Genomic DNA, 13506 nt, shown 5'->3' on the forward strand with positions numbered 1-13506 from the left:
CCTGAATCACCAAGAGTGGCACTCAGAGCTCAGGTATACATCCACACCAAAGGCTCAGCCTTTCTGAACTCCACTGGGCTGTGGGACTGGGGTGGAGATGAACAAACCAGAAATTCAAGAAATGTTGAAGATTTTTTTGAGATGACAGCAGCTAGAAAAATCCCACTCTCCTCATCTTTGGTTGAAGTTTATGACATTGATGACCCAAACTGAAATTCCCTTGCAAGCCCAATTAAACAGATTTTGCATGACCTTACAGAAGAGATTTGAACATATGTTGCAAAGCAAAACTTTATTACTATATTTTGATATACCTCTGATTGTATGAGACACACCAAGAGCTGACCATAATATTTTTGTTTCATAACAAAAAGGCTTATCTTTTGTTCAGGTTTAAGTCATGATTCAGTTCAATACATGCTGTCTAAAACAAATAAAAGCAACCCATAGAGACAAAGTGCAAAAACTGAAACCTCAGAATGATACTGTGGAAAAGATATTACTCAAATTCAAGCCTGTCTGAGCTACGGGTGATAATAAGTCCACCAAGATTTTAGATAATAATAATCAGAAATGCCAAATACTCAAACTGCAACTTCTTTAAAAGGTTATTTTTTAAAAAGCACCAAGGATTGCACAAGAAACTTTCAGTTCATCACCCACAGATTGAAGCACTCTACATCAGTTCTTATATGTGAACCAGGACTTATGAGTCCATCTTTCCAAACTGGCTTCTGAAGTGTTGAGGAGAAAGTCACACACATTAAACCTAAACTAGGACCGAGGGTGACCCCAATGAACCATCCAACCACACTGCAACTCCCTGGGTCCCCCTTGGTCTCCCACCATTTCTCAGAGGTCTTTCTGCTGAAAGGTGAGTGTAGCAGATGCTAGACACTCAGTCTCCACTTGGAACTTGTCCTAAAGGAGGATTAAAGTGATAAGTGACTGTATCCAATAGCTTAAATAATCACTGAGTTCTAGCTTGGGTCGACTTGTTTGAGTTCCCTCTAAAACAGACTAAAAAAATTCAAAATAATCCCTGTGCCACTCAGAGTCAGGGACGTGGTACTAAATTCTTCTCTGTGTTTCTGTACTAGAGCTACTTAACATCAGGCTCCATCCTCTGCAGTCCTGAGTTTGGGAGCATCCAGGCTGCTATTTTGGACACAACAGCAGTGGTTCAGAACATTTGCCCAGCCCAGACCCAACCTAAACTATAGAACAGGAACAGATCTACAAAAGTTCATATCAACAAGATTGTTCATGTCCCACCTGTGGCAACTGCCTTCTCCAATCAAATCTTTTTATTTCCTAGGGAATAATCCATCTTCCTCAGTATCACTGCCCAGAAATAGAGGACAACACTAACATTAAAATGCCACTTCCAAAGGGGAAAACAAACTAGGCCAAAGTACTGCCTCAGTATAGGTGAGGATTCACACAATGTAATATTTTGATGTGTAAGAGGCACTGCTGATGTGTCTGCTGCTCAGAGAAAATTTACAACCCCAATGCTGCATGAATCAGTGTGATGGCTGCTGTCAGCTACAAATATCATCTGCATATTACACACCTCCCACGTGCAAAATACTCCCACAATGATCTTATTAAGGAGGCTGTGCCATACATCAAAATAACATTATACCTACAGCAGTCCATAGGTACTAAAATATGCCCTTCCTGCTTATTTTGTACACAGTGAAAAATTACACACTTGTGGGTACACTTGCTCATTAATTCTGACAGATAATTCAGAATACATGCTTGAGATCACAACTTAAGTATCTGAGAGCTGTAGAGACATTCTGAGTGTTAGTGGAAAAGGGAGAGGAACAGAGGTGACATTTATCTGAACTGCACAGAGTTTTAGACAGGTAATAATTAGCTGGGTGGTGAGTGGCTGAGATGAGTGATAGAAAAAAAATCTCACAAGTTTCTTGGGTAGTATCTAGAAATCTTTGGTCCAAAACCAAAGATAAACTTTTTCAACAATTACTTCTGAGTTTCCTTCTTCCCTCCTTTGTGGCAGAACCATCTTATCTGCTTTAATGTCTAAAACTAAATAAAGAGGAATTGAAGACTAACTTGTACTTGTTCACAGGGATCATTGTTGATTAGGATGGGATAAAACTGAAGAGAGGAACTCCAAAAAGTTTTGTCTCAGAAAGATAAAATTAATTCCAGAGCTGCCTTAGACTGGGATCATTCCCACCTCAGTACCTTCAAGCAAACTGGAGTTTCCTCCCCATCTGTAGCTGAGGTCCCTTGCACAGCATGGGCCATAACTTAATTTACTGGACAGGGGAGAGCACGGCCCTTGAACAGCAACCTGTCAGCACAGCCCTTTGAGTAGCAACACCTGCAAGAGGTGCTTTGGCAGGACTGCCTCTTCATTCCATACTCCAAGACAAGCAAGGCAGTACCCAGAAGGAAGGAAGAAGCCCCCATCCCACTATACATGGCCAACCTGGGTCCCAGAGGAGATGACAGCAGCAGCAGAAAAATACAAGAGATGAGTTTTAACTTGCATGGCAGAAATCAGCTGTGGTTTCTGTGATCAGAATCAAAACCTTTCTAAGAGAAGTTTTGTGTCAAGAGCAGAACCTGCTCCTCAGGAAGCAAGTGGATTCCTCATCCATTTGTCCTTTTCTTTGAGTCTAAAAGCCATGTATAATCCACCACCTCTTTTACCTTCAAAGAATATTTCATTCTCTATAAAAGGGGGTGTTGGTGGATGCTTACTAGAAAGGAGGCCTACCCAGTACATTAATTTGAAAATTAATATACACAGTGCTCCAGCCAGCAAATAATGTACAGAATTACTGCTCCTGTGCCTGCACACCTCATTTCTGGAGCAGCAGCTGAGTTTTCCCCTCAAGGTGGGTTCAGAAACTGGTTGGAATCTTAACAGAGAGAACCATGTGTAATGGAAACAGATCATTGAGGAGACAAACCATGCTTTCAACTTGTTCTTGCTGTCAGAGTAGTGAGATGGAAAAAAAAATCAAGTACACACCTACTATAAACAGATGGCTAATAAAAATTTGGGGAGCTCTTTCAATCCAGAAATTGAGTGCTCTAAAAAGACACCTACATAACAAATGCTTGGGCATGTTGTCTGCTTTTATAGACCACTTAAAGATGTGCCCTTTAGCTCAGCAGCTCAACTGTTTGTTCTTTTATTGCCAATTAAACAGAGAAGTTTCAGACTACACCCATACCACCCAGTCCCTAAACCTTCATAGCAATGCATCAAATGAACTCATGGGATACAGGCAGTGAGTAGGAACTACTAATGTGTCACCCAAACATAGGAATTAATTTTATCTCAAAGATCACAGCTTTCTGCTTTACCCTCTTTGGATAAAGAGTAGTCTTGATGAAATTAGGAGTAAAACAGTAAAAAGGCTTCTTGGTCCACTGAGGTTTACTCACACCTGCAAACATCTGCTCTGGTTTTGTATTTCCATTTGAAGACAAGAACAAATATTTCCATTTGCTCAAAAATGTTGACAGGTGAATCCGTATTTCAACATTAAAGTATGTCAGCCCGTGTTGCATTATTCAGTGTAGCAACATGACACTTCTAAATGATAAAATATTGTCTAATAGAAATTTGAAGCCATACAAGCATATATCTGCTTTCTGCAGAAGAAAAGTTGCTTTAATTTCAAATTGCCCCTGCTCCATCTGTTAGAAAAATCTGAAGTAGTATAAATCAGTTCTTTTTGCTTGCCTGCCCTCTTCATCCCAGCCAATAGTTGTGCAAACACATGAAATAAAGGCATATGCATTTCTACTCCCAGGCAGCACAAGTGACAGATTTAAAGGGACACCCTCATCTTCAAATTTAGTCAAATAAAAGCAAAAAGAAGAATAGAAGCTATTTCAGGTACTACAAACTTCCTGGAGTCTCCCCTACCAATTTAGGGAGGCATAACAAAGCCATATGCTGCTTACAAGGTTTTCTCTCCCTTTTTTCCCTTGGAAAACTCATGGCCCTAAGGAAAACTCACATTCAATGTTCTACAAACCTGAACAAAGAAATTCTTGTCAGTGGGAAAAGTAAACAGAGCAAAGTTGGTACCTCTCACCTGCCTCATTTACAATAATTCTATGGAGCACTTTTGGTACCAGGAAGCTGGGTATTTTCAGGAAGCATTTATCAAACAAATACTTGCCCTTGAAAACAATAAAAGACATCAAAACTGCATTTCTACCAAGAAACCAATAATGTGATTTAAACCAAAAGGCTACCATTATATTTTCTTTTTATAATACATTATTAGTGTCACAGATTGGTGACATCATAGATCTACTGTAGAGTTTACTCCACATAAAGAAAATAAATTTTTAAGATTGCAGTTACAGACTTTGACTATTACTTAAGTAGTAAAGTCTAATTTTTTGGAAGAATAGACAAAAGTCTTTATTAAGAAAAACTGAGCAAATGCAGTATTTAATTAAAATATAAAGGTGTAATTTTAAAACAAACAAACAAGAATCCTCTAGTGTCCTATGTATAATCTAGGTAATTATATACTAATTAGGTCATTGAACAAGGTATTTGTACACAGCCTCAAGCACAAAGCCTGAAATGCCATTTTTTGGCACTGTGGAAAATGGGCTTTCACAATTTTAACTATGTCCATTCATCTTTATGCACAAGCAATCTGGTTGTTCAGCAAACACCACACTTAAGCATACAGCTAAATATACCTGAAAATATCCTTGCAGATGGAACATCCCATAATCATAGTTACAAGAGGTATGAGGGAAAAAAACTCAACCACCTCTTAAAGCAACATGAGCAGAGGAAACTGATGGGGGCTTATCCAAGAGTGAAGAAAGAAAAGCAAAGTATGGTGTGTGTGTGTGTATATATATATATTTATATATATATATATATATATATATATAATTTCCCTCCCCATTAACAGCATTTTCCCTTTTACTGGCTTTATTTGACCAATCCTTCTCTGCCACATTTCATGAAACCTCCAGAATAACAAATGGATCAGAACAGACCAGAGAGAAGAAGGGCTGAGCCTCTCAATGTGCAACAATGATCACAGAAGCCCAGACTTATATGAATTGATTCCTCAAACAACAGAAACAAACAAAGAAAACAAAACAAAAAAGAAAATTGCAATAAGTCTTTGTCTATTTTAGGACATTTCAGATCAGCAAAGGAACTCTCAGAAACCCTTCAAACATGTTCATAAGATAAAACTCCAACAACTCAGCTCTATCTGTGTGTATACACAAGAGCTCCACTTGGCTCTTTCTGAACAGAAGGAAAAAAAAAAAAAGCAGTGACTATTCTTGGCAGCATTTAAATTTGGGACAAATGTGTGGGTTAGAAGCTTGGTTCTGACTCCTGACACCGTCTTCCAAGTCATAGAAATCACAGGAAAGAAGGAGCCCAGCTGAAGCAAGAGTGAATAAAATCCTGGCTATTCTTTTAGTCCTTCCCCGAATCACAGATCCTCTCTCTTCCAAATGCTCATTTACAGCACTTGCCAAATAACCCCAAGCATGTGTTGGTAACACCCTGGTAAACACAAGACCCAGCTATTTGGGTGCCATGAATTTCTATGTGTCTGCCTTCTTGAACTCTTGCATAAAGCTTTACCCCCCAGTAAAGCTGAAGAGTAAATATCTCCTAAAAATTCAGATTTAAGAACTAAGCCTGAGCATCCTGTCTTTAAATACAATTACATGAAATCACCAAGACATTTCAAGTCAGATCACATTTAACATTAATGATACTGAGGTCATTCTTCTACTGATCAACCACATCTTATTAAATTTACTATATAAACAGATTTCAGTGCTCTATTTGGTCCAGCCACTGTATTTATCAAAAGGTTATTTATCAAAAGGTTGCTCTTATGGTTTTTTTAGCAGTCTGTTATTTCTCACTTTCCTTTGGGTCGCTTATGACAGTAATTTAGAGATTCCAAGTGTTGGACACCACTATCACATGGTCACACAGCACCAGAGTGTGAGCATTTAAAATATCCCTGAGAGCTCTCCCTTCCCTCCAGGTGACTCTAACTGTGTGGGAGAGACAGATTTCTTCAATATTTACAAATATTTACAAATATCTTCAATATTTACATGCTATTACCAAAAAGCATGGATGAGCAGGTTCAGAAGCAGTTTTTCCAAGCAGGACAAGGCAGTTCCTGCATTAAAATAACAAAAGCATTTGTTGAGTCTCTTTGATCAGATACTGTCAGTCTGCTCCCCCTCCTCCCCTTTTCCTTCACTAGCAGCAGTGGGATGTATGGCACAGAACCATCACTGGCTGAAAGAGAATTTATGATAAGGTGACACATCAGTTACTAATTTTAATGCATTTGTTTTTATGGTTTCTCAAGAACAGGAAAAAAAAATATTGTTTTTTCCCATTAAAGTGTGATTCTCTGTAGAAAACTGACTAAACAGTGACACCATGGGGTGCCTGTGCATGCTAATTAATTGTCACCTAAAATCACAAAGTGTGTTAAGCACTTCCACTGCCATCCTTGTGTAATCAAGCAGGGGGGGAAAAAAAAAAGTGCCTTTTCCACCTGCCACACAACTGAACAGTAAAGATTATTTAATAATGAGAATATAACTGTGATGCCAGCCAAACACCACAGCCCATTTGCTTCCACTGGGTGTACTGGACTGTCCTAGGGAAGACCAGAAGCAACAACCTGCAGTGGATCTGGATCCCAGGGTTTATCTAAGAATCAAAGAGACAGAGCCCTGGGATAGACAGATCAGGAATACTCAGGGTGGTGCTAAGCAAGCAGCCTCCCTATTACAGAGTCACATCCCCAAACTGGAGCTTGCTTTGAGCAGAAGTGCTTTACCTTCTGTCAGCAATTATTCAAATGTTTTTATGACTGTGGACTTGACTGCAGCTTCTCTGCTGTTATCTGGCTGGCACAGAGCAGAACACTGAATGGGCTTCAGGGCTGTTTTCGGGGCGGGGGTGGGTGGCAAGAACAGCAGCTCCTGTTCTACCCTGATTTAGAAGATGCAGCCAGGAGATGAGGAATCCACATCTGGGCATCTGCAGTCCCTGAGACAGACACCAGCCTCTCAGGTCAGTGGTACCTGCTACAAATGACAGCTCTCATCTCCTTTATTTTCAAACTCCTTCTCGTATGCTTTGTGATTGCCCTATTTTTCTCAATTTTTACTCTTAGGAGATACCAACCTCCACAGAGGAACTTCTCTTTCAAGATTTCATCTTACTTCTCAGAGTTATAACCTTGGATCACCCCATTTCTGCCCAGATGCAAGATGAAATGAAGATCGAAAATCCCCATGTGGAAAATCCTGCTCCCCAGGTTAAAAACTTTCCTCCCTACATCAGGCAAAGAGGCAGCAAACCAGTTGTGCTCTTGAAACCAAGGAGCCAGCTTTGACACACAGAATTTCAGATTGCCATCATTAAAAATGATTAAACAGGATATATTGTATATACACCAGGCAAGTGAACACCTTTACAACAACTTAATATTTTTTTCTGAGGTATCTGTTGGTCCTATAAAAACTGTTCTATTGCTTTTGCAACCAATACCAAAGAAGCAAAGTAATGCTGAATGCACCTTCAGCTGAGGAAGCTGGAAAGGATGCAGGTTCAGAAGTTGTAAAGTGATCATTAAATGTGACAGACATGCAAAAAGGAGACACATTTGTTTTTCTGTGTATTTCCTTGTTTTTTGAAAGCACAAGTTATGTTGCATTCATTTTCACTTTTAGGGGAAAACGAATAAATTTAGAAATGCAGTTCTAAGAACAGGCTTCTTAAAAGAAATAAAAGTATTCAGCAAAAGATACCTGGAGGTGGAAACAGAAGTACAGGTTAAGGTCTGTATTTCTAAAACTGTTTTCATAGCCACATTTATGTCCAACCCATTAAAGCTCTGTTGTAATTACAGCTTTTCCTGCAAGCCTGATGATGTCTCTGACAGAATTTATAAGTCCAGAAACAAATTACTATTTTTTATATTGATTTTAGTCATATGATTGAATCCCAAATCAAGACGTAGGGCCACACTGTACATTGTACAGAATAACATGATCTAAATTCTCTTATTAGGACACATCTAAGCATGCTTGAAACAATACAGCCAGTAAGAGAGAAAGCCAGATTTCAAACTAAAGCAAACTGCATTTTTTTTTATTTTTTTTTTATTTTTTTTTTGTGCAACCAACAGTTTCTCTATTTGTTCCTAACCAGTATTTTTTCCATTTCAATGGAATTTTCAGTTCTCACTTGCTTAGGTGATAAAAATGAGGTGGTTTTTCACAGGATCAATGCCCTTCAGAGAGACTTCAAGTGCTGTGTCTGATCCAATTCTCACTTTAATGGGCACTACAACTTTCTTAAGTCTTCAATTTCATTATCAAAAGTGAGCTCCACACATCTGACCTTGCCCTGCTGATGTAAATGGGAAGCTTGGTACTGACTTCAGTGGCCTCAGAGTTCATCTGAGGCTGCTCTAGAGGTCACCAATGCTAAAGCTGAATCTTGGATTACTGAACTCAAAAAAACCAGGGAAATTATCAGGTCCAGTTGGGCACTTCAAATCTAGACTTTGCAACTGAACCATTTCAACTGCAGCAGCTAAGCTCCAAGAATACTGAAATATATTCATAATATATTCATAAATTATATCAATGAACACCACCAACATGTAATGAAGCCATGGCACTGATTGCCATGTGTTTAGTTAGAATATGCTCCTGTCTGTCTGGTTGCTTTGCCAATCTCAGTTTTTGAGAGCCAAATAGGAGAGATCCCAGATTAGTTCTGTGAATCCAGGCCCATTCAGAAAGTCATAATCTGGGTATCCCAAAAAGAGAGGCAGGAAAATAACTTTTTTAAATACACGTCACTGTGTTTTAGATGTGGAACAGAAGGAGAAATAGCTACTGCAGAGAGTTGTGTTAACTCTTTTATAAATGAGATTCATCCAAGTAGGTTGAAAAAAAAGCATTATCTGCCCTAAGGAAGTGAATTTATCACTCTGGTCTTGTTCTGTCCAGAAGAACCCCCTTGTTTTGGGTGAACATCTCTGGCTTCAATGCCCAGGGTTATCATTTGTTTTCTAAAACAACCCTTAACAATGTTTTTCTAAAATTTGTGTCTCTTTAGATTTCTCAGGGTGACACAGTACCCTGAGAGACATCACGTCTGATCAGATCAGTCAGACTGCATTCAGCTGTGTCAGTAATGACTGCCAATAGGACTGATGGAACTGGGTCTGACACCCCATCCCACTCTTTCCTTGTTTTTAAAAAATGAGATGGATTTGGGGGCAAGGAGAAGAGAAAAAAGAAAAAAAAAATCACAAAAATTTAATCCTGATAGAAAATGAAATTAAAGAAACTTCTTCCTGCGCTCCCTTTCAAAACTAAAATTGATTGAAATTGTTTTAGTACATTAGGGACTAAAACAACAGTCACTGGATAGAAAATATTTCTGCAGATGTCTGAGGACTGCTTTTTAAAGGAAAAGAATGAAAAGTGCAGGATTGAGCCTTAAGAGCTTTGCCTCTATGGCAGTACTGCTTATTCAATAACCTGCATGGCCACCCCTCTGACAATCTCTTCTTTAATAACTCCATGGGTTATGGTAACCACAGCAGGAGAAACAAAGGAGTCAAACACTTGAACACTTCTGAAAAAATGTAACAATTTGGTGGACTCTAAAGGCTTATATTTACTGTAGTATGATTAAGGTTTTTTTAATATTATTAAATGCCAATGACTAAGAACTCTTCCTGTGGCCATCTGATTCTTTTGGAACTGGTTTGGGACCATCAAAGATGTTTCATCCCCTTGGTGATTGGCAGGGAATCATGAGCTGAGTGTGCCCAGGCTGCAGAAAACAGACCTTTAATAATCTCACCCTTCCAGCACTAACATGGGCTCACAGACAAGATTTAAACTACCTTCAGCAATGCCACTATTACAGAAGCATCTTCCCTAACCCTCAGAAAACCAGGCAGACATGAGAATCCAAAACTATTCAAAGCCTGGAAAGCAGCTAGAACTGCAAAACATTCATAGGGTACACAGCAGAAAAAATCAACCCCTTTCAAAGTTCACTTTCTAAAATCCCACATGAAACGAAGGCACAAAAAATAGCAAGAAGCACATAAGGGCTTTTAACTTCCTACTATATTTTTTTTTTTTTTAATTATTATTCCTGGCCAGTTGGAGCATTCTGCCAGCCAGATCCTCAGGAAAGCTTGCTGCAGATGAGCTGCCACAATGCCACGTCCAATACAAAGCACTCAACTTGGATTGGCAGAGCCACATCTTGAGGAACAAGGTGAATCACTGACTCTTCAACTTCCATCTTTGCTTTCCTCCTGGAATTACATGAGGCATGATGTTCAAGTCCTTTGTGCCACCAAAATGGAGTTACCAAACATTTCTACAGGCTGGCACCCATCTGGTCACAGTTTAGTAGCAAAAGAAATCACACATAATCAGATGTTTATATTCTAAATGCAACTTCAGAGTAGTGAGGGTTGGGGAAGTAGCCTTTTTGTCAGCAGCAGCTGACATAAGAACTCCAAGCATTACATACTATTACTATTATGTATTTATTAGATGTGATCTAGCTCTGCTTTCACCTTTATTCTTTTTCTTTTAAAGTGATACCACCTAGCAAAGCAAAACTGTGTTTGATACTACCCAGTGCATAGCAAACAGAGTGCAGCACTGCCAGGTAGATTAACTCCTCTTAATTAAATCCATTACAAGCAGCAGGAATTCCATCCCATGGGATTCTGGGGAAAATTTTATCTTTTGGTGGGTTACTTTTAGTTGCTTTTTTCATTTGTTTTGTTTTCCCCAGTTCCCTCAACAACTCAGAGCACCATGACCAAACCACCACAAATGCAGCAGGGGAGGGGAAACAGCAGAGGCAGAGCCACAGATGCAGAAAACACAGCAAGAGCAAGGCATGAGAGGTTCAAAGCAAACATCCTCACCCTGATAAGCATCCTACAGCCTGCTCCCAGCCAGTGCTCCAGCCTGGAGCACTTTAAGCTGATGGCCCAGCTGCAGGGCTGGAGGTGCCTGCCAGGAGCCCACAAGCTCAGCTGGCAGGGCCATAGGAAGGGTGGGGGGTGTGAGTGTTTGGGGTAAACATTTCTTTCCTCCCTTCACAGCAAGACGATTTTCATCCTGTATAAAAATGGCTGTGTGTAGGTCTTTAAGCCACTTTTGTGGTAGAGCAGCAACCTGACCGTATATAAGCAACAGATAAAACCATTTCACCATCTTATTCTTGCAGCAAGCTGACTGAAATGGTTTTTTATATGCACAAAAATCAATCCTTAAAAAAAAAAGATTCCTACACATTAAAGTATTCACTCTTTAAAAAAGTTTTCACATTTACACACGTGGCAGCATCTGTTCCACACTACACTCACAAAGGTGTTTAAGTGCCTTGAACACTGAGCTTTCAACTGAAAGACCAGTACAAGGCAAGCAGAAGAAAAATAATTGGCCAGGTAATGCTAGAGGCACACAGGTACATTTGAAGGTCCATCCCTGTCCTTAAACTCCATTTCTAAATTCATCCAAGTGTTCTGATAAAAATCAGCCCTCAATTTGAAATAGGAAGTGAATGGTTTTTTGCTTCATTTCAGCTGTATCTCTGAAGGTCATCTCTCCCCATAACACATTTTGCTTACAACAGGCAAGAGACTGTATTTTCCATGATGTTGCCTCAGCAAATTGCATGAGTCAAATTAATTTGTGTGTCCATTTTCCACAAAAAGTTGTCTGAAGCCTAGAGCTCTGTACAAGAGAGTATGTATAAACTAATTGTCTTCAGAAGGAAATTATGGTAATATTGAAACAGGGAACTCTGTATGCAAACTTTAGCATTAAAGAGCTGAAAAGAATGCAGAGCATAAGCCTACAGCTGGAAATATAATTTACTATAAATGGCTTTATAGCTCATGCAGAAAAGTTGCATTTGTCACTTCAACTAAAATTCTCCTGCACAGAAATGGAACTGCAGGATATTACTGGACTTGTGTTAGGAAAGATATCAGTGATATTCCAAACTTTAATTCTAATTTCTACTTCAAATTCTGCTTACCAACTTTAAAACCAACCCTGGAGAAAATGTTTTCAAGTCTGCTTGACTATCTCATTCCAGTGACACTCATCAAACACCATTTCTAGGACACAGCAATCTTTTCTGCTTTCAAGGGATTTTTCCTGTCCACAGCAGTCACAAGGCTACACCAAATAGGGCCATGGATCAACACATTAGACAGTGATAAGGTCATGAAGTCAAGAATTTATTGGCTACCTCTTATCCAGTGTCATTCAGGAATCAGTCTATGTTAGCTTTTCAAAATACTTCCCCAGAATTTTAAAAGAAACAGCCAAGCTACAAAAGACTGAAGAAAAACCATCTCCTTTGGACAAATGCCATCATGTCACGTTGTCCTCTGAGGCCCTGAGCAAACTCCTACTGTACTTTGGCATCCTTTGCTCAACCAGTAATGAAAGCCTTAAACAAGTTCTTGAGTAAGAAGATACCTTTCTCTTGGAAAGCTCATCTGCAGGCAAGACACAGCAAATCTTCAAAGTCAGGCAAGGTGAAACTGAGTAAACTCAAATGGAGTTCCACCTTTAGTCTGGTTCACCCTATGGAATCCTAACTGCTTCTCCCAAAGGCATCTCACTGGGTTTCACAGAGGCTGCAATGGCAAAGAGCACATGTAAAAGGCATGAAACATAAAATTACACCAGTTCTTGGAGTACCAGAAGGAGAACATAAGACTGTGATTCCCCTTCTCCCATCTAGTGATGCATTAGCTGAACCAGCCCTGATTTCCAAACACTAAATAAGATTTCAAACTCTTCCAACAGCCACCACGTAAGACATCCTGATGAGACATTTCTGGGAGCATCCCTAAGTTGCTAAGGACCCACCTAGAATTTTCTTGACCATGTCAAGAGCACAAAAGCAGCTATGATGATGATCTGAAGGGTTTTTTTAAACACACAGACCCTAGAAAAGCATATTCTAGAAAGCAAATACCTTTTTAACTATAGATGAAATTGTGAAAATCCAACCAGCCCAATAACACCTCAATGCCCAAACACAAGCCATGAACACAGACACAGCTGACATGCCTGCCTGGAAGCTATCTTCTAACCCAGATGACAGCAACAGAAAAAAATACACTGAAGACCTTGGCATCTGAGTCTTGCAGCTGTCAGAGCACAGAGTGGCCACAGGTGTTACTCCCAACCATGAAATCCACTCGGGAGAGAGGAGGCAAAGAGTACAAATGCTACCATAAAAATAGGGAGAACAGGGCACACATAAAACCCCTCAATTGACAACACAGCAGTATAGATGTCTTCTGACTACATTACACTGTGACTTAGAAATGGCAATCTTAGCCTGCTGAATAAGTGTCTTTAGTGCAGGCAAGCCAGTGCCTGCCAGTC

Source organism: Heliangelus exortis, chromosome 14 (genome assembly GCF_036169615.1).
Source record: "Heliangelus exortis chromosome 14, bHelExo1.hap1, whole genome shotgun sequence".
NCBI classification, from domain to species: Eukaryota; Metazoa; Chordata; class Aves; order Apodiformes; family Trochilidae; genus Heliangelus; species Heliangelus exortis.